The 20,532-nt window shown below is 44.5% G+C and overlaps 1 protein-coding gene across 1 annotated transcript in view; it reads right to left on the bottom strand.

Annotated features, from left to right (window-relative positions):
- Positions 1-20,532, bottom strand: part of LOC115777210 (uncharacterized) — a 92,450-nt gene that overhangs the window by 5,265 nt on the left and 66,653 nt on the right. The gene's annotated exons all lie outside the window — the stretch shown is intronic.

Below are 20,532 nucleotides of genomic sequence, written 5' to 3'. Positions count from 1 at the left end.
AGCTCGGCGTTTAACACCATCCTTCCTGGCAGACTGGTGACTAAACTGTCAGATCTGGGGATACCACGCTCCACCTGTCTTTGGATCAAGGACTTCCTGACAGACCGTTCCCAGAGGGTAAGAGTAGGTCCCCACCTCTCTTCAGCCATCAGCCTCAGCACCGGCTCTCCACAGGGCTGTGTGCTGAGTCCCCTACTCTTCACCCTCTACACACATGACTGCACCTCCATACATGCCAGTAACTGCATCATTAAGTTTGCGGATGACACCACTGCGGTGGGGCTCATATCAGGCGGGGATGAGTCAGCATACCGGGACGAGGTGCAGCGGCTGTCAAGGTGGTGCAGTGAGAATAACTTGATCCTGAACACCACTAAGACAAAGGAGATGGTAGTAGACTTTAGGAGGACAACACATGTCATTCAACCTCTGTTCATCGAGGGGGATGAAGTGGAGCTGGTTTCAGATTTTAGGTTCCTGGGAGTACATCTGCAGGATGATTTGACCTGGAGTATCAATACGACCAGCATTGTCAGGAAGGCCCAACAGAGACTGCATTTCCTGAGGGTTCTTAGGAGCAACTATCTGACCCAGAATCTGCTGGTGTCCTTCTACCGTTGCTGTGTAGAGAGCATCCTGACCTACTGTCTGTGCGTGTGGTTCAACAGCTGCACAGCAGCAGACAGGAAAACACTCCAGCGAATCATCAACACGGCTCAAAAGATCATAGGCTGTCCCCTGCCCTCCCTCCAGGAACTGTTCAATGCCCGCTGCCAGAGGAGGGCACAGAACATCCTCCAGGACCCCTCACACCCTGGACACTCCTTGTTTCAGCTACTGCCATCAGGCAGACGTTTCAGGACAATGAAGGCCAGAACAAACAGACTGAGGAACAGCTTTTATGCCAGGGCTATCATTGAACTGAACTCTGTGTGGTTTGGACAGTGATGTGGGGTGGTAGTGCTGACTGTGTGCGTGCGTTGGTGTGTGTATTGGGGCTAGATTCATCTTAATTTACTATTGTGCACTGTATTTTAGTAATCATTTTTATCACTCATATTTTTATTATTTTATTATTTATTGTCTGAGGCACCTAAAAAGGAATGCATTTTAAATTTCGTTGTGCAACTTCTTTGTACAATGACAATAAAGATTCTGATTCTGACTTCATCACACAGCTCAATGTGAGAACATTTGGAACAATCTGATAGAAGCGTTCCTTTAGTCAAAGCAGCAAGAAAACACTATGAAAACACCTGACTGCACACAAAACTGCAGTACTGCCAAACTGTAGAGAAAGGATCCAAAGTCAAAGTAGTTATTGTGCACAAACATGTTGGCATCAGTGTGATATGGAGCAATATTACTGCTGCACATGTTTCTATTGTGTTGAATGTGCAGTAATGCATCATATTCTATCCAATCAGATGTTTGTAGTGGCTGTCCTGTGAGGAGCAGCAGGTCTAAACAAACTGCTGTTAATGAGCTCACAAACACAGGCCTACAGCTGGATTTGAAACAGTAGATTCAATGTGAAATCCAAACTCACAGCTGGATTCAAAGGCTGAGCTCTGTGTGACATGGTTACCTGTCAGTATCTACAGGGGGGTTCAAATATGAAGGAAACATGAAGGTGGTGGATCAGAAACACAGCTGCTTCAACTTTGGACATTCAGCCAACCAAGTGATTTCTCACAGATGTTAATGTGAAAGTGCTGCTGAGCCTCCACCTGTTCAACTTCCTGTTTGATGAAAGCGGCCGTGGCAGGAGCTGACGTCTCCTCTCCATCATGGAGGCTTTCTTTGCTAACGTGCTGAAGGAGCGATTCAGACCTTCTTCACGCTGCACTCTGACTCCTCTACATCACACATGCTGGCAGGAGGAGGAAGCTGTTACCATGGACACTCTCACAGACTCCTGTACCTGCTGATGCTGCTCTGTTTGCACACAAGACGAGCATTCAGAGGAGCATCCAGCTCTGACCTATCAGGAGACACAGTCCTCACTCTGGCTCCAGGCTCAGCACTAACACATTAATCTGCTTCCTAGTTCAGACCTCTGCTCAGCACAGGTGAAACTCTGAAAGGTGCAATCATGGAAATTCAGAGCAGCAGGAAGTCAGAGTGGAGCAGCAGCATCTCCAAGCAGAACAAACGGGTGTGGGGGCCACACCTCCACCCTCCCTCCACCTTTACTGCAGCTTCATCTCCAAGCACAAAGGTTCTTGTAGCTCAGCCTGTAGAACATGTGTCCCATGTAGCAGAGTGAAGCTCCAACAGCAGCAGCCTGGCTTTAGTTTCAGCCCTTTGCTGCATGTCCTCAGCCTGTCTCCCTGCTCTCCTGTCTCTCTCTCACTGTACTGTCCAATAAAGACAGACATCTTTAAGCTGACTGCAGTCTCTGTTTCAGCTGCTTCAACGAGCTTTGGACACAAATATGAGCCTTTAAAACTGCAAACACGTCTAAGTCACAGACCGAACAGGATTAACATTTATTGAACATCTAAAACTGAAAATATTTGAATCAGCAATATGAATTTGAATGGCCTGCAAACAGCTGCTTTTTCCTCAGCACATTAAATCAAATATAAAGAGCAGATTTTTGTTCAAAAATAACATCAGGAAACATGAAACTATTTCAAGCTGATGAAAACTTGCAGTTGTTTTCAGGTAAAAACTGATTTCTTTGCTTCACAGTCAGACAAACTGCAGTGTGTCCAGTTTATCAGCAGAAAGCTGCAAACACAGCGCTGCACACCTGCTCTCATTCTTTGGTAACATGCAAAGTGGCGTAAATTCCCTTTTTGCAGCTGCGCCTCTCAAAGGTGCAGCTTGACCTGAAAAGCTTTCACTGCGTCATACATGTGTGTGATCACACGGTCCGTCCCTTTAACACATTAAGATGCTTCATTACGCCCACTCACACAGACACCTGTCATCCCGGAGCCGTGACGTGCGGTCAGGTGTGTCACAGGTGAGGCGCTCGCTCGTCTGGAGTCGGATGTTCACACGCAGTCACGGCTGAAAATGTCGGCACCCCTGAAAATCTTCCAGAAAATGACGTCTCCCAGAAAATCATTGCAATCACATGTTTTTATGCACATGTTCATTTTCTTTGTGTGTTTTGGAAAAACACAAAAAAAGAGGAAAAAAGCCAAAATCCAAATAATTTCAGGCTAAACTCCAGAAATTTTGGCACCTTTTGAAAATTGTGGGTAAAAAACTTTGTTTCAAGCTTGTTTAAAGTCACCTGTGACAGTAACAGGTGAGGGCAATATAAAAATCACACCTGAAACCAGGTAAAAGGAGAGAAGCTGACTCAGTGTTTGCATTGTGTGTCTGTGTGTGTCACACTAAACATGGAGATCAGAAAGAGGAGAAGAGACCTGTCTGAGGACCTGAGAACCAACATTGTGTACAAATATCAACAATCTGAAGGTTCCACGTCCATCTGCAGAGATCTTGATGTTCCTTTGTCCACAGTGTCCAACATAATCTAGAAGTTTACAGCCCACAGCTCTGTAGCTGATCTCCCTGGACGTGGACAGAAGAGGAAAACTGATGAAAGGTTGCAGTGCAGGATGGTCCTGATGGTGGATAAGCAGCTCCAATCAAGTTCTAAAGAACTTAAAGCTGTCCTGCAGCCTCAGGCTGCATCAATGTCAGCACCAACTATCCATCAATATTTGAGTGAAAGGAAACGCTGTGGCAGGAGACGCAGGAGGACCCACTGCTGACAGAGACATGAAAAAGCTGGACTGCTGTTTGCCAAAATCTACGTGAGTAAAATCCTTCTGGGACAATGTCCTGTGGACAGATGAGACCAAAATGGAGCTTTTTGGTAAAGCACGTCCTTCTACCATTTACCCAAAACAGAAGGAGGCCTACAGAGAAAAGATCTCAGTACCTGCAGTCAGATATGGAGGAGGTTCAAACATGTTTGGCTGCCTCTGATTCACTGACTGTGAGCAAGGCATCATGATATCTGAAGATTAAGGATTTAGGACTCAGGTGTAGTGGAGGACATGCTTAATGAGGATATGGTGGAGTTTGTAGAAAACAATCTGATTTCATGTTTTATGTATTTTTGAATATCTGCTGATGAAACAGTGTTTGTGGCAGTTTTTCTGTTTCTAGGCTGCAAAAATTCAAATGTCTGCAGCCATTTCACTTGAGAATGACTAAGGATGTACTTGAGGACCTTTAATTATTGATAACAGTTTGATTAGATCTTTTTCACACAGTTACAACCATGTACCTACATATTATTGTATCTAGGTATCATAATGCACTTGACTTATCTCCTGATTATCTAATATTAGCCAAATGTTGCATTAACCATTTGAAGCTGGTCTTTTCACAAATGAACTGTGAGCAGGAACATGGATCAATATGCTTCTAACAACCTGGTTATGATATTCTTGGAGATATGTAAATATGCCTGTATTAGTGTTTATGTTGTGTATCACTTTAGTTTGTATAGAATGTGCAAACTATTAAAAGGGCACTAAATTATATTATTTAAGTCAAAGTATAGATAACTAAATTTACGAGGTGCACCTAAAGGCACCATGGGTTGAACCGCATATACTGATGTAGATGCGCACATTTGTTTCAGGCGCGGATGGTGTGACTCCGGTCTGTCCCGGAGCCCTGCTCAGTGTTTTCCTCTCCTTCCATGAGCTGACAGAGTTCCTCAGGTAGCTCGTCTCACCTGTGTGATCACCACGTTCAGAAGCTGTTTCCTCCAGAAAGACTGAAACTGTGCTGATTTCAACCTTTGCCTCTTATAAAGTTCTGTCTGTGTTACGGTGATTATGACGCGTTGTGTCTTCAGGACTTTGCTGCACCGTTTCCTGCTGCGTGACGATGCACCGTCAGCTCACCTGTCCAGGTGTCCCTCTGCACCTTCTCCATCCGTCCCACCAATCCGCTCTTTTCCCCGCACATCGCAGGCGAGGATCAGAGAAACACTGAGTACCTCCGATGTCAGCGATCAGGTCCTCGCCTGTTTGGAAAATCCCTGTTTTCCACTTTTGGGGGTCAGGAGCTTAAATGTCTCTGTAAAAAGTGCTGACCGCTGTTTTTATCCGCTGATCATCGATCAATGTGTCATAGGGAACACGTTTTAGTGCGCAGGGCTTGTGGCAGTTGTTGCAGTGCATTGTGGGATTTGTAGTATAAGTGGTGGACTTTGAGTTTGGCACATGTGCTGTACAAGCTCACCTCCACATCCCGCCCCCACAGGCTCCTGATTGGTCTGAATGTTGTTGATTGGCTCACTAACAGCCAATAAAAACCCACGTACAGTCTGCCAGTCTGCCGCTCTGTGGGGTTAGCTAGTAAACTGTACACGCTGCTCTCAGTGCATAGCAGCAGATTATTTGAAGTGCTCCAACTTTATTAACAGAGACAAAGATGTTGATCAGCTGCTGTTTGCTGCTATAGATATAATCCAGCTGATGGAGAACTTGTGGTGTCTGTACTGCTGTGTTAAACTCTATATATGTGTGTATGCTTTCTTCCTTAAGGCCTGTATAGAGTTTAGAGGGTAACTTGGGATGAAGGTAAAGGTTTGATATCAGCACAAAGGACAGCACAAAGGCCCCTTTGGGCGCTCTTACTTTCCATATAAGGAGCTTTCCATATGTCCAGCTATAGGTTATGCATCTGGGTTGAAGCTGTTTCTTATAGCCATATATGGCAAAGTTAGGAATGTGGGGGTTTGACCAACACTATATAACCTTTGTGACCTCTTTGTGAACTGAGTTAGGGCGACTGAATTCCCTCTCCCAGGCAGCTATGGAAGAAGCAGCTGTTCTGTTGTTTGCAGTAAACTCTGTATGTGCATCAAGACTCTGTCAGCGAGGTTTTTTCTTCAAGAACACACCCATCAAAGATACAGCAAACTCCATCTGACCCTGTGATGCAGCCATGAATCTGACTGATTTCTCTCCATGCTCAAAGGCTTCAGTTAAAAAGCTCAGACAGAAAGAGAGAGGCTGCTGACAGCACAGAGGCAGCACTGAAGACACTAAAGCAGAGACAAAGATGAGACCATCAGCCTGAACCAGAGGAAGAAAGTGAGACAGAGAACTAACGGTCCCTGAGGATGGAGCTGTCAGAGGAAGACAGCAGCAAACTGAAAGTCTCTGTTAGCTGCAGAGCTCTGAACCTTCACACAGCTTTGGAGGATCTCATGGAGAAAGGATGTGGAGATGTTCACAGCTCTGCTAGAAATCATCTTCTAGTTACTGGGACTCAGATATGACTGATCAGAGATCAGGACCAAGAAAGGCTTTTACTCAGATTGGACCTGACTTAGCTTAGCCTGTGTGTTAGCCACATGCTAACAAACATATGTTCAGGAACTAGAAGATGTGACCTTTCAGATGACCTCTGACACATGAACTTTGGTCCTACAGTTCATCTGCTGAAGCTTTTACATTTGGGTCCAAATCAAAGAAAAACCCAAACAGCCACAAACATCAGACATTCTAACAGGATGACCTCTGACCTTTGACCTGCATCTACAGCACTGACCTCTGACTTTCAGCCTCACTTGTTTCCTCAGCAGGATGTTTCCCTCCCTGCTGTAGACGGTGCAGGTGTAGGTCCAGTTGTCTCCATCTGTGGGGTGTTTCAGGGTCAGACTGAGGTCTCCAGTTTTCAGCAGGTCTTCATTCATCTTCGTTCGGTCTCTGTAAGCCTGGTGCTGTTCTTCAGGCTGGTCAGAGCCGCTCTGATACACGTGGACCTTCCTGCTGTAACTGTCCTCCTTCCACTCCACCTTAGTGCCTTGAGGCAGGTGAAGTGTGGTTTTGCAGGGCAGCTGGACAGACTCCACCTCTGGACTCACCTCCACCTGGGGGACTGAGAGGACAACAAAGCACAACATGAGCTTGGATGGAGACATTTGTCATCACTCTAACAGCAAACATGCCCCCTTTGGGCAGACCCACATGGCCCACAGTAGGCAGCCATAGTGTGGGCTGACTGTGGGCAAACAATCCTAAGTAGAGAAGAGCCCACAGGAAGCCCATTGTGAGGCCACAGCGTGTCCACAGTATAACCACACTCTAGGTGTAGGCAGCCCTACTGGGGCCCCACCTGAGCCCCAACATGCAGGGGGGCAGCTCAATGATGGCCCCGTGTGCCCTACATCTCAAGCCGGTACCGGGGCCACAGTGGGCTACAGACTGTTAGCGATCTGCGTCTGCCCACAGAATAATAAATAATCTTTTCAGGTGGTGAAGACGCACACAGCTGAAGCTTGTTTACGGCTGCAGGATTTATTCTGCAGTGTTTGCCTCTCAGGGGATTTACCTTCCTCCGGTTCACTATGCGCCACCTGGTGGCACCTAAGTACACTGACAACACTGAATCACCACTAGAGACAGAATAAACCAGAAAAAGTACTGGGGTGTCCATTTTTCCCTTTTTCTTTAACTTATTTACAGCATGGGCTGAAAAGAATGTTTTTTTTCTGTCTAATCCCTGGTTATGTCTTTGAACATATTACCAACCCTTAACATTTCTGTTTGGAGGGACCTTTGAAGCTCTGAAATGAGCTCCTGAGAGAAGAAGTTCTGGTTACTTGGAAAACAGCAACAGACAGTTGGTTCTGACCTGCATCCACAGCACTGACCTCTGACCTTCAGCTGCACTTCCTTCTTCATTAGGATCTTCTTCCTTTTGTTGTAGACGGTGCAGGTGTAGGTCCAGTTGTCTCCATCTGTGGGGTGTTTCAGGGTCAGACTGAGGTCTCCAGTTTTCAGCAGGTTTCTCTTCATTGCTGTTCGGTCTCTGTAATCCTGGTGCTGTTCTTCAGGCCAGTCAGAGTCATTCTGATACACGTGGACCTTCCTGCTGTCTCCATCCTTCCACTCCACTTCAGCATCTTTAGGCAGGTGAACTTTGGTGAAGGGCAGCTGGACAGACTCCACCCCTGAATCCACCTCCACCTGATGAACTGAGAGACAGAGGAGGAGGAGTTTGTGTAAGAGGAGCAGGATGAGGAGGAAGAACTGATAGTTTTCCTTATTCTTGGAATGACAATATTATGAGGAAGAAATGTAAAATACATTAAAATGTACCTGTAATAGCAGGGGTGTGTCCAGAGGCCTGAAATATGATTGGCCAGTCCTCATACCTCCATCACCATCAATAACACTGGACTACAGTACTGTTCATGTTAAAGTGCCAACACCACTGGATGGCAGCATGTACAGGACCAGTAGGAATGTAACCCAGTAAATTTACTACGGTAAATGTACTGCAGTACATGTACTTTAAGTATAAACTACTTTCTACTCTTACATCATACCACCTATTTAAAAATTCTATAAGAACTAAAATTATTAACATCTTTAATGATTCAGTAACATGTATATGACTGTAAAAAGTGCTGATTACATGAGTATATTTACTTCAGGTACTTTAAACATATTTTGACTGAACACTCGATTCAGCAGTGCAGCACGGTGGTGCAGTGGTTAGCACTGCTGCCTCACAGTTAGAATACCATCTGGAAGGCCTGGGTTCGATTCCATCTTGGCCCAGGCCTCTCCCTCTCTCTGTGTGGAGTTTGCATGTTCTCCCCGTGCTTGCGTGGGTTTCCTCCGGGTACTCCGGTTTCCTCCCACATTCCAAAGACATGCACTTACTGGGGTTAGGTTAACTGGCTACACTAAATTGCCCATAGGTGTGAATGACAGCGTGAATGTGTGTGTGAAAGGTTGTTTGTCTCTGTGTTGGCCCTGCAACAGGCTGGCGACCTGTTCAGGGTGTACCCCGCCTCTCGCCCTATGACAGCCCCTGTGACCCTGAACAGGATGAGCGGAAGCGAATGGATGGATGGACTCGATTCAGCACCATCAGAAGATTCAGAGCTTTGTGCATTTATTTTGAATCAGGTTTGGATTTTTGAGAAAGGTCAAAAGTTTCAAGAAATGTGTTTTAGAAAACTGTAAAGAACATTCTGGCTGATACAAGTTTACACTTAGTTCTACCTCACTGACCTCTGACCTGGAGCACCACCTGTTTCCTCAGCAGGATCTTTCTCTCCTTGTTGTAGACGGTGCAGGTGTAGATGCCTCCTTCTCTCTCTGTGGGGAGTCTCAGGGTCAGACTGAGGTCTCCAGTTTTCAGCAGGTCTTCATTCATCTTCGTTCGGTCTCTGTAATCCTGGTCCTGTTCTTCAGGCTGGTCAGAGCCGCTCTGATACACGTGGACCTTCCTGTTGAAGATCGAACCATCCATCCACACCACTTTAGCCTCTTGAGGCAGGTGAAGTGTGGTTTTACAGGGCAGCTGGACAGACTCCACCCCTGACTCCACCTCCACCTGGGGGACTGAGAGGACAACAAAGCACAACATGAGCAGCACAGACAGCAGCAGCACAGACAGCAGCAGCACAGACAGCAGCAGCAGCAGCAGTGAGCACATTTTCTTTCACTGAAATATTCAATAGAGTCAAAAATTCAGGATTGAACTAAAATGGAATTTTTTTCTCTCTTGTAGTTAAAATGTTACACAAACTTTAAAATGAGAAACTGATACTGATGAATTAAAAATGTGATTCAGGATCTGGAACAGAAAATAAACAAGTCTGTGTGTTTTCTTGCTTCAGTTGTTTTGGGGGCAGGTTTTATTTATCAGGTACAAACTCCATTCATGGAACATGAAGCACACAGCAGGGAAGACTCGACAATACGTGACGACAAAGACGAGGATGCAACGAGGAACAAGGGAGAACACAGACAGTATCCACACAAAGGGATCATGAGTGGAAACATCTGGAAGAACAGAAGACAGAACACACTAATGAGACACAGGAAGCAAAACCAAACACACACGAGACAAGGGACTGTCAAAATAAAACAGGAAGTGAGCAGACATAATAACACAGACAACTGAACACAAGACCACGGGGAACACAACACGGGGGAAACAGGAACTAACGCAAATAACAGAAAACTATGACAAACTATTATCCTAATCCATAACTTACAAACAACTCCCAGAAGAAACATGAGGCACACGGGGCGAAGCGCCCAGGATCGTGACAGCTATAGAGCAGATTAGAAGACCAGACTGACCAACCTGTGCACGGCCTGGATTGATTACAAGGAAGCCTGTGACTCAATGCTGCACACATGGATCCTGTGTGTGTGGAGCCTCAACATTAAATCAAACATTACTATGAAATGAATTTAATATTTAGCAGCTATGACTCAGGGTTATAACACAGAAACTCCAACAAGAGCTTCCAGGTGAGAAGTCACAGTTATTACCTGAAAACAAAGGACACTGTTTCTAACACAAGGATTATTATTTCTGGTAATTACCATGTGACATTACACGACTCACAGGATGATTTTGATGGTATCAGCTGTGAAAATATCAACCTGAATTACCTCATTATCATCACACACACACACACACACACACACACACACACACACACACACACACACACACACACACACACACACACACACACACACACACACACACACACACACACACACTACCTCTGTAGAAACGTTTCCATGAATAAACTCCAAGACCAACAATAGCAGCAGCAGCCAGGACAGCCAGGAGGATCCAGGCCTCAGCTGGGAACGTGTAGGACTCTGTAAGAAACCAACAACAGGAGGAGGGACGTGAACACGATTACTCAGGTCCAAGACAAAGAGTGTGAGGTCTAACAGCTCATCAACGTTTCACTGGTTATAGAATAAAGTCAGCAGGATGGACTGGTTCTACATCAGACTGAATAACTCGTCCTCCAGGAAACGATCAAAGTCTTCTCAATACTCAGAACTCAGAATGACAGAACGTGATAAAAACTGTTTCTGTGCTCTTCAAATCCTTAATAAGTTACACTGTAACATGTATTTAAATCTAAGATGCCTGTTTGTTTCTCCATCTATACTATTTCTTAGTATTCTTTGGAGTACTGCACATACAGACTGGTGAAGTGTTACAAATCCTTCATGGTGGCTGTAGCTCAGTAGGTAGAGCAGGTCACCTACTGATCAAAAGGTCAGCGGTTCGATTCCTGGCTACTCCGGGCTACATGCCAATGTATCCTTGGGCAAGATACTTAACCCCAAGTTGCTCTCCGACCGTCCCGTCAGAGTATGAATGTGTGTGAATGATAGTTAATTAAAAAAAGCACTTAGCTTAGCAAACATGGAAGTGCTTGTATGAATGGGAGTGCATGGGTGAATGTAAACACGTTGTAATAGCGCTTTGAGTGCTCATACTGAGTAGAAAAGCGCTATATAAGAGCTAGTCCATTTACCATTTTCTTCTGTGTATCCACATCAGGGTTGTGGGGGGCTGGACCCTATCCCAACTGTCATAGGCAGGCTAGACCCTGGACAGGTCACCAGCCTGTCACAGGGCCAACACATAGAAACAATTCATGCTCACAGTCACACCTACGCTCCATTTAGAATAACCAATTAACCGTACCCTGAGAACCCAGAGAACCCAGAGAACCCACACACAGGAAGAACATGCATGCTCTACACAGAAAGGAACCAGCTATGAGGTGACAGCACCTACCACTGCACCAGCTTGTCACAAATACGGTTCTAATAAAGTACAAATTTAGATCAAATGCTGATAAACACTTCCATCCTTTCTCCTGGTACCAGCTGACACTTTGGCAAAGCCTGCAGTAAAGTCTGGAGTCCTCTGCTCCATCAGAATATCTCCATCATGTTTCCATCTCATTCTGAGCATCAAGCTCTGATCAAAGGGAAACAAATCTACCTGTAAATAAGAAAACATGAGCTGTAACCTCGCCTAATGTTGTAAAATCTGGGGTTTGGAGTGTGTTTCTGACCTTTGACCTGCAGCTGAATGTCTGTCAGTCTGGGTTCTTCTCCCCTCACTGTGATGGTGCAGGTGTAGTTGCTGCTGTCAGAGATGTGGGGTTTCCTCAGAGTGAGGCTGAAGTCTCCAGTCTGCAGAGCGTCAGTCTTCATGGATGTTCTCTCTCTGTAACGCTGGTTCTCACCTTCCACTTCTTCCTCTCTCTGACGGTGGACGGTTGGAGGATTGAGGTCGTAGCGGCTCCACACCGCTGTGGTGGGTCCGGTTATAAACGGGATCCGACAGGGCAGCAGCACTGACTCCGCCCCCTCGTACACCTCCACAGTGAAGACCTGGTGGGACACTGAGAGGACACAGACACACATGAATCAGCTGTGTGAGCTGTAGGTCATATGATGACCTGAGACTGCAGATCAGCTGAAACAGATTCCATCAGTGAGTGTTTGGTTATTAAACAGCTGATTATTCACTCGGTGTTGTCATGGTCCTGGGCCGGTGGCCCAGCGTTTTGAGTTTCTTTTGTGTAGCTTTCTTTTGTTGTACTTTTCAGGTTATGTTTCTTAGTGTTTCTTATAGTTTATAGCTATATTGTTGTTTGAGTATGCTGTTTAGTTTCCCTTGTTGTTTTTTGTGTAATGTTCCCTTTATCAAGTTTTCAGTGTTAGGTCTGCGTCTGTTATGTTTAGTCAGTTCCTGTTTTATTTTGACAGTCTCATGTTCCCTGTGCTTTGTGTTTAGTTTTACTTCTCCTTTCTTATTAGGTTCATTTGGTTCACCTGTCGTCCCCTGTTGTTTTCACTTGCCCTAATCCCCTTGTGTGTATTTAAGCCCTTAGTTTTCCTCTGTTTGTTGTTGCGTCGTCATCTTTGTTACCTTCAGTGTTTCCCCTAGCTCTGTGGTTTCTAGTTTGGTTTTTTTGTTTTCTACTTTCTCCCAGGATTCATGTTCTTTACTGCCCTGGTGGAGATTTTGTGTTTTTTGTGTTTGTGTTAATTAAGTCTACTGCAATTAAAGCAGTTTTTAGTTTATTCTGTCTCCTGCGTCCTGCATTTGGGTCCACCCCTTCCTCCACACAGCCCCTAACCGTGACAGGTGTTGGATGTGTTCCTGTTGTTGCTGCTACAGGAGAACTGAGAGAACAAGCTGCAGATACACAAACTCTGAGTCACAGCTCATCTCAGAGAGTGCAGCCAAGTGTGCAGAGTAGCATAGAATAGAATAGAATAGAATAGAAGTATCTGTTTCTGCTGTGGCTGTAAAGATGATCCAGAGTGTTTCAGGCCTCTCATGTTGGTCACACTGAGTCAGTTTGTTGGCAGCTGGTCACACAGAGCCTGATGCTACTGTAGTGCTGACAGGTGGAGCAAACAGCTCCAACACAGCTGATGGTGTTTCTCTTGTTTCTGTCCCTGCTGTAAGCTGAGCAGCCTGTAAATGATCTCTGACCGCTGACCTGTATCTACAGCAGGTTTCAGGCTTTGTTACTGACCTTTGACCTGCAGTTGTACTTCTGCCAGTGTCCGTGTGTTTCCAAGTGCTGTGATGGTGCAGGTGTAGGTGCTGCTGTCAGAGAGGACGGGGTTCCTCAGAGTGAGGCTGAGGTCTCCAGTCTGCAGAGAGTCGGTCTTCATGGATGTTCGGCTGCTGTAACGCTGGTTTTGGTCTCTCAGAGCATCACCTGCTCGGTTACGCTGGTGGACGGTTGGAGGATCGAGGTCGTAGCGGCTCCACACCAGAGTGGGGCCCAGAGGTACAGAGGAGATCTGGCAGGGCAGCAGGACAGACTCCACCCCCTCATACACCTCCAGAGCCAAGGCATGCTGGGAAACTGTGAGGACACAGAGACAGAAGCATGAAGCATGGAAATGACAAGAGGAAGAAGTGATTAAATTTTCCGGATCACGATCTGGATCCAGGAATTTTTTTTAAGGATTCTTCACTATTGAAAGATACGGGGTTATTGTTGTCTGGGAAAGATGAAAGATTATTTCACAGTATTTAGAAACACGTATTACAGCGTCAGTGACCCTATGGCCTTGGTGGAGGTTTGCGCTCTCTGAGTGCTTCTAGTTAAAGGTGCAAACATATTTGTCCCTCTAGTTTTTCCACTTCTTTGTTCATTCTCTCAGTCACAGTTTCAGCAGTCTCCCTAATCTGCTGACATTTGAGAGTCCTTATATTGATGCTATGATTATTATTCCTTAAGAATACGATGATTGTTATTCTCTCACTGATAAACTGCAGGGAGCAGCTGGAAGTGCACGTCAGGTTATGATGTAAAACTTCAAAATAACAAACAATATTAGGGATGCAACTATCAATCATTTTAGTAATCGATTATTCCATCAATTAATCAAGTAATCAGATAAGAAATAATTTTCACATTAACAGTTTATCTGCATATATTAACTTCCATACTGCAGTTTTTCCCTGTGTGAAACAAACAGGGTGGATGGAGCAGCTACAAAGTTCTCTTTTCTTCACTTACTGATCAGGTGGTTGATGAAGGACCTCCAGCTGTTTCCCAGTAAAGGTTTAATGGAGGTTACAGGGGGAAAAGCTTCATCTGGATGCTAGAAAAACATTTACTTTGGCTCCACCTGAGCTCACCGTCTCTCTAACGGCTCCGCCTCTTTGCTCTTACCACAGGTGTGCAGACAGACTGCATGTAAAACAGCTGCTGTTGTGTTATCAGTGTTTTTATTGGAAAACTGGGGGCTGCATGAGGGCAATGTTGTAATGCTTTGTATTCACAATTATTCTCCTAAATATGTTTCTACTGCCGCTCTATTTTTGTCACATAATGACAAATATGATTATAACAGCACCGTGGCTTTGGAGCATGAAGCTTTGAACAGAAGAAATGATGATACACAAATTCTGACCTTATTAATATGGTGTCTGTCTTTATGATACAATGGTGGGGTCAAAAGGAAAAGTAGAAACAAATTGGGGAGAGGGTTGTGGTGTGATTGTGTTATTTAATTATTACTATGTGCATATCTTATTAGGAGAGATCAGCTCAAAATGTTCCCAGACAGGAGACAATCCATCCATTGCAAAAAAATGAAGGTCAAATAAATTGCAAACAAATGCACAATAAAGTCCCAAATCCACAAATTCTGTTTCACTGCACCTTACAGTTTGTGCAATTTGCACACCAAACCTGTGAACCATTTCCTGAATCTGTCACACAGTACGGCTGACTGCAAAGCTTCAAATGTTAACATAAACCTCGATACGCGCTTCACAAAAGTCTTCCTGAAGTTCTCGACACAGAAACACACATCACTAGTAGTTATTTACAGCTTCACAACAATATTTTTTATATTATCATTTGTTCAGCGTCTGCACTGTTTCCTAATTATTATTTTGATGAGTCACCATTAGCACATAATGTTGCTAACTAGGCTATTCGTGGGCTAAGCTAATGTCATATTTAGTATATGATCATTAGTGGGAAACATGAAGGTAAATGTAGTGGCTATCTCAGTTCTTCTCGTGCTGGCGTAATTTTATACTTAAAATAACCACACTCTGGACGAATTGGCAACTGTTTTAACGCGTCGGTTCATCAGCAACAACGATGAAGACGGTAAAACCATCGTGTCGCTCCACCGTCCGCTTCTTTATTTATTTTCACCAAAAAACTTTCACAATACAGTTCAACTTCCTGGAGAAACCTTCAAAATGAACTGAAATAACACAAACATTTTCAAACATAAAATTAAGAGTGTGCATCAAAATTGTTACTTCCACAAATCATGACTCAAATATAAATGGCGCTTACATTCCGGCCCCTAATTGTTACTGCTGGGCCTAACAATTACACATTATCACATTAAAGCGTCATTTAATCTTAAACTCAAAAGTCATTCATTTAAAGTGGAATCCTGTGAGACATAAATCTTGTGCCTTAAACCCAAATCTCCAACACATAACATAAAATTTCAAACTTTCTCATCCATTTCAAGCAACAAACACAACTTATCTATTGGCCTCTCCAAAACACTAGTTTTGGTCTTGACAAACACACGTCTGACAAATCCCTTTGAGTCAGGAATAGTTCTCAACCTTTCCCAGTAACCAGGAGCTCCTTGGAGCAGTGTCATCAACTATGAGAACAACATCTCCTGGTTCCAGATTTCTCCTGGTCACTAACCATTTCTGTCTTTCTTGAAGAAGTGGCAAGTATTCTTTGATCCAGCGCTTCCAAAAGATTTCAGACAGGTACTGCACTTGTCTCCATCTTTTCTTGGCATACAAGTCCTCCTTCTGGAACAAACCAGGTGGCAGTATTGGTTGCCCTTTTAGAAGAAGTAGGTGGTTGGGTGTAAGTGCCTCTAAATCATTGGGATCGTTTGACACTCTTGTTATTGGTCTACCATTGACAACCGCCTCAACTTCACATAACAGTGTCTGCAAATGTTCATCGTCAAGAGGTTGCTGTTTCAGCATCTGGTTGAGAACTCTCCTCACTGAACGTATTTGCCTTTCCCAGATTCCTCCAAAATGTGACCCTGCTGGAGGATTAAATATCCAGGTAACACCTTTCTGAATCAGCATTTCTGAGATTTTTGAGTGGTTCCATGCTTTAATTGCTTCACGCATCTCTTTTTCCGCACCCACCATGTTAGTGCCATTATCTGATCTCATGACAGATACCTGGCCTCTCCTAGCTACAAATCTCCTAAATGCATTTATACAGGAATCAGTCTCAAGTGAATGGGCAACTTCTATGTGTATAGCTCTAACAGTAAGACATGTAAACAATACACCATATCTTTTAACTCTGCTACGCCCACACTTGACCTCCAAAGGTCCGAAATAGTCTATGCCAACATTGGTAAAAGGAGGTTTATCAAGCATCAAACGATCTTGTGGCAAATTTGTCATCCTTTGTTCACCAGGTTTTGCAAATGTCTTCTTGCATGTAACACATTTTGACAGTATCTTTCTGATTGCTGAGTTTGCCTGTGGAATCCAAAACCTTTCTCTCAGGCTGGATAAGGTGTAATTCCTTCCACCATGACCGGTTTCTTGGTGAATGTGTCTCAGAATTAAATCAGAAATGTGATGACCTTTAGGAAGAATCACTGGATGTTTAGCATCTGTTGATAATTCAGCTTTATACAGTCTTCCTCCAACCCTTAAAATCCCATCCTGGATAAAAGGATCAAGCTTTGCAATATGACAACTCCTTCTAATGTTGTCACCTTTCTGAAGAGTTGCAAGTTCATCATGGAAGCTCTGACCTTTTCACAGTCATTTGATTGTGACATGAGCAGCTTCCGATGCGTGCTCAGCTTGCTGAGTAGCTGCTTAAATATCACCATCCAGGAAACTGCCTTTTTTAGACGGTGCCAATCGGAATAGTGCCAGATGAGCTTGTTTAGTGGGCTCACATGCACCTCTGTAAATTGTACACTCCTTACTTCTTTAACCTCAACATCATTCTTTTGTATTTCTCTAATATCCGGTGAAATTGGCCAGTTTTCCTGGTCCTTTGCTAAAAACTCTGGCCCTGCAATCCAGTCAAGACACTTTGTAAAAGTGTCTGCGCTCATCCCTCTTGAAGCGTGATCAGCAGGATTTAGATCAGAGTTCACATACATCCATTGACTTGTCCTTGTATTGTCTCTAATAAAAGACACACTATTTGCTACAAATGTCTTAAACCTGACATTCTCACTGGAAATGTACTTTAGCACAGTGGTACTGTCAGACCAAAACACAGATTCTTCTGACAGCATTTGCAACTCCTTTCTCATGAGCCTGTCCATTTTCACAGCTACTGCAGCTGCTGTCAGTTCAAGCCTTGGAATCATTATTTGTTAGAGGAGACACTCTGGACTTGCCAATGATAAATGAGCAGTGAATTGCCCCTTTTTTATTTGTCATGCGCATGTAAGTGACAACTCCATAACCTTTCTCACTGGCATCAGCAAAATGATGCAGCTGTGCTGACTTGACTGCTCCAAATCCAGTAGGTTTCAGACACCTGTCTACAGTGAAACCATGAAGTTTTGCAAGACCAGACTGCCATACTCGTGACCTTTGAGCTAGCTCTGACGGGATCTCCTCATCCCAAGAGAGTTTCCTGCCACACAATTCTTGCAGAATTATTTTGGCTGGTAAGATGGCAGGAGACAAAAATCCCAAAGGATCATATATTGCACTTACAAATGAAAGGATGCCACGCCTTGTATGTTTCATCTGCCTTTCATTCATTGTAATCTTGAACACATCTGACTCTGTGCTCCAGTTTATTCCAAGTACTCTCTCATCAGGTAATGTGTCATTACTCAGATCCAAGTCTTTAATCTCTTTTGCTCTTTCTGCTTCGGGAATGGAAGCGAGAACAACTCTGCTGTTACTCATCCACTTTGTCAAACGAAATCCTCCACTTTTACACAGTGCCGTTAAGTCCCTAACCAAGTCACATGCTTTGGTTTCATCAGAAACTGAAAGAAGACAATCATCTACGTAAAAATTGTTCAGAACAGCATTAACTGCTGCTGCAGGCACCTTATCTTTTGCGTCTTCAGCTGCCTTCTTCAGTGCAAAGTTGGCACAGCTGGGAGAGGACGTTGCCCCAAACAAGTGCACTGCCATTTTGTATTCTTGTAGAGGTTCATTCAAGTTACCATTTGGCCACCAGAAAAACCGCAAAAGATTGCTGTCTTCAGGTGGCACTCGTTAAAGCAATGTGTTCACATCTGAATCGTGTCAGTACTCCAATCAAGGAGTTTGTTAAATCTGGGCCTTGCAAAAGTTCTCCATTTAGTGACTTGCCTCGATAAGATGCTGCACAGTCAAAAACTACACGGAGTTTTCCCTTTTTGGGGGTGGTACACTCCATGGTGTGGTAAACACCACACTTGCTCATTTTCAGACACAGACCTTTCTTGCAGTGCTGCAACGGCATAGCCTTTGCTCAGTAAGTCATACATAAAGCTCTGATACTCTTTGTGGAACTCTTTGTTTCTGACAAGTTTTCTTTTCAGATTTTCTGCTCTCTGCATTACCACATTGCGGTTGTTTGGCATTTTAATGGCTTTGTTTCTCAATGGGGGACCTATGCTATAATGCCCATCAACCATTTTGACTGTTTCATTAACAGAGTCCAAAAACTGAATGTCTTCTCGTGACAGTTCCTGTTTTTCTTCACAAGCTTTCTCTGGAAAGTCATAGTTGAACTGTTGCATCAACAGATTTTTAACGTTTGTCACAGAGATGCGATTCACTGATACACTTAGCTCTCTGTCAAAGGGGGCAGAGCAATGACCTCTCTTGAGAGGACCATTGATAACCCAACCTAGTACAGTTCGAACAGCGTATGGCCCATCATCCTGACTATGAATGACCTCCCAGGGTTCCATAGCCTTATGCACATCACATCCTATCAAAAGGCCAATGTCTGCATCTACGTGTGGCAACTGGATTTGCTGGAGGTGTGGCCACTTCTTTAAGTCCTCCTGTGTAGGAATGTTCTCTCTAGACACAGGAATGTCTGAATGAGTGTAAATGTCAGGTAAGTCAATGTAAATGTTCTCATTCAAACCACACACTTCTAAGCCTGAAATCTGGTAGCTTGTCTCCAATTTTTCCTGTCCCATGGTGCGGAGCAGGATTTTTGTTTTCTTACCCTCTATGTCAAGCTGTCTCATCAGCTTCTCTGAGCAGAATGTGGCTTGGCTCCCATTGTCCATGAATGCACAAGTTTCTATTATCTTGTTGCCTTTCTTTAACTTGATGCACACGGGAACGATTGCTAAAACATGAATGTTTCTTCCGGCCCCTGTGGCGCCACAAATTCTGCTTGAAACATGTGTTGCATCACTTGTCGTGGGGCTATCAGAAATGCTTCTCTGAGCACACTCATTTACCTTACTATCCTCTTCCCTAGTGCAATGAAGCATGCTTGGATGTCTTTTGGAGCAGTGCTCACATGATGCTCTCTTCTTACAGTCCTTGCTCAAATGACCTTGTGTCAAACATGCAAAACACAGACCTTTTACCTTGAGGAACTTGTAACAGTCGTAATTGTGATGTCTCTTTACGACAGTCTGGTCTTTTTGTGTTGATGATGTCACCAGTGTGCACCCACCGCTCCTCAGTAGAGAGCGCGGGAGATGTGTCTTGCAGACGGACATTTTTGGCTTGAGGCGGACCTTTTCCTTTTTCCTTATTTTTTGTACCGTTACAGGTTGTATGAACACTGCTCGTTTTCATGTGTGTTTATGTAGCAGCCGTTCAACCGGGCTTCATAAGGTTGTGAAGATTACATTTATTAAAAGGGCAATACTGAAATTCTCAGTGCCAGTGTGCTTGTGCGTTTTTTTGGCTGCCCGCCGCCTCCTCTTCACCACCGAACACAACCCAGACGTTACAAATTGGCGCCCGAACATCTTATCTTGGACCTCTGAATGCAGTATCTTCGAGCAGCAGATGCCTGATACATCAGAACGGTAGTCGAAGTGCAGCGATCGTCCGCCATACTTCGTGGGAACAGGCCAGGCCGGCCCAGACACGGACGTCGGGTGGATCAAAGAGTCGCGACGAGTTTCCATGGCAACGAGCGGAGCCGCTGCAGCGCCGTTTTCGGGATATAATCTGGTTCCCTGCTGAAGCCCTGCGCCGTGAAATCGTCGGATGACAGCAGACCTGCATTACCTGGAT

Source organism: Archocentrus centrarchus, unplaced genomic scaffold (genome assembly GCF_007364275.1).
Source record: "Archocentrus centrarchus isolate MPI-CPG fArcCen1 unplaced genomic scaffold, fArcCen1 scaffold_45_ctg1, whole genome shotgun sequence".
NCBI classification, from domain to species: Eukaryota; Metazoa; Chordata; class Actinopteri; order Cichliformes; family Cichlidae; genus Archocentrus; species Archocentrus centrarchus.
This window is presented reverse-complemented; position numbering and strand designations above follow the sequence as displayed.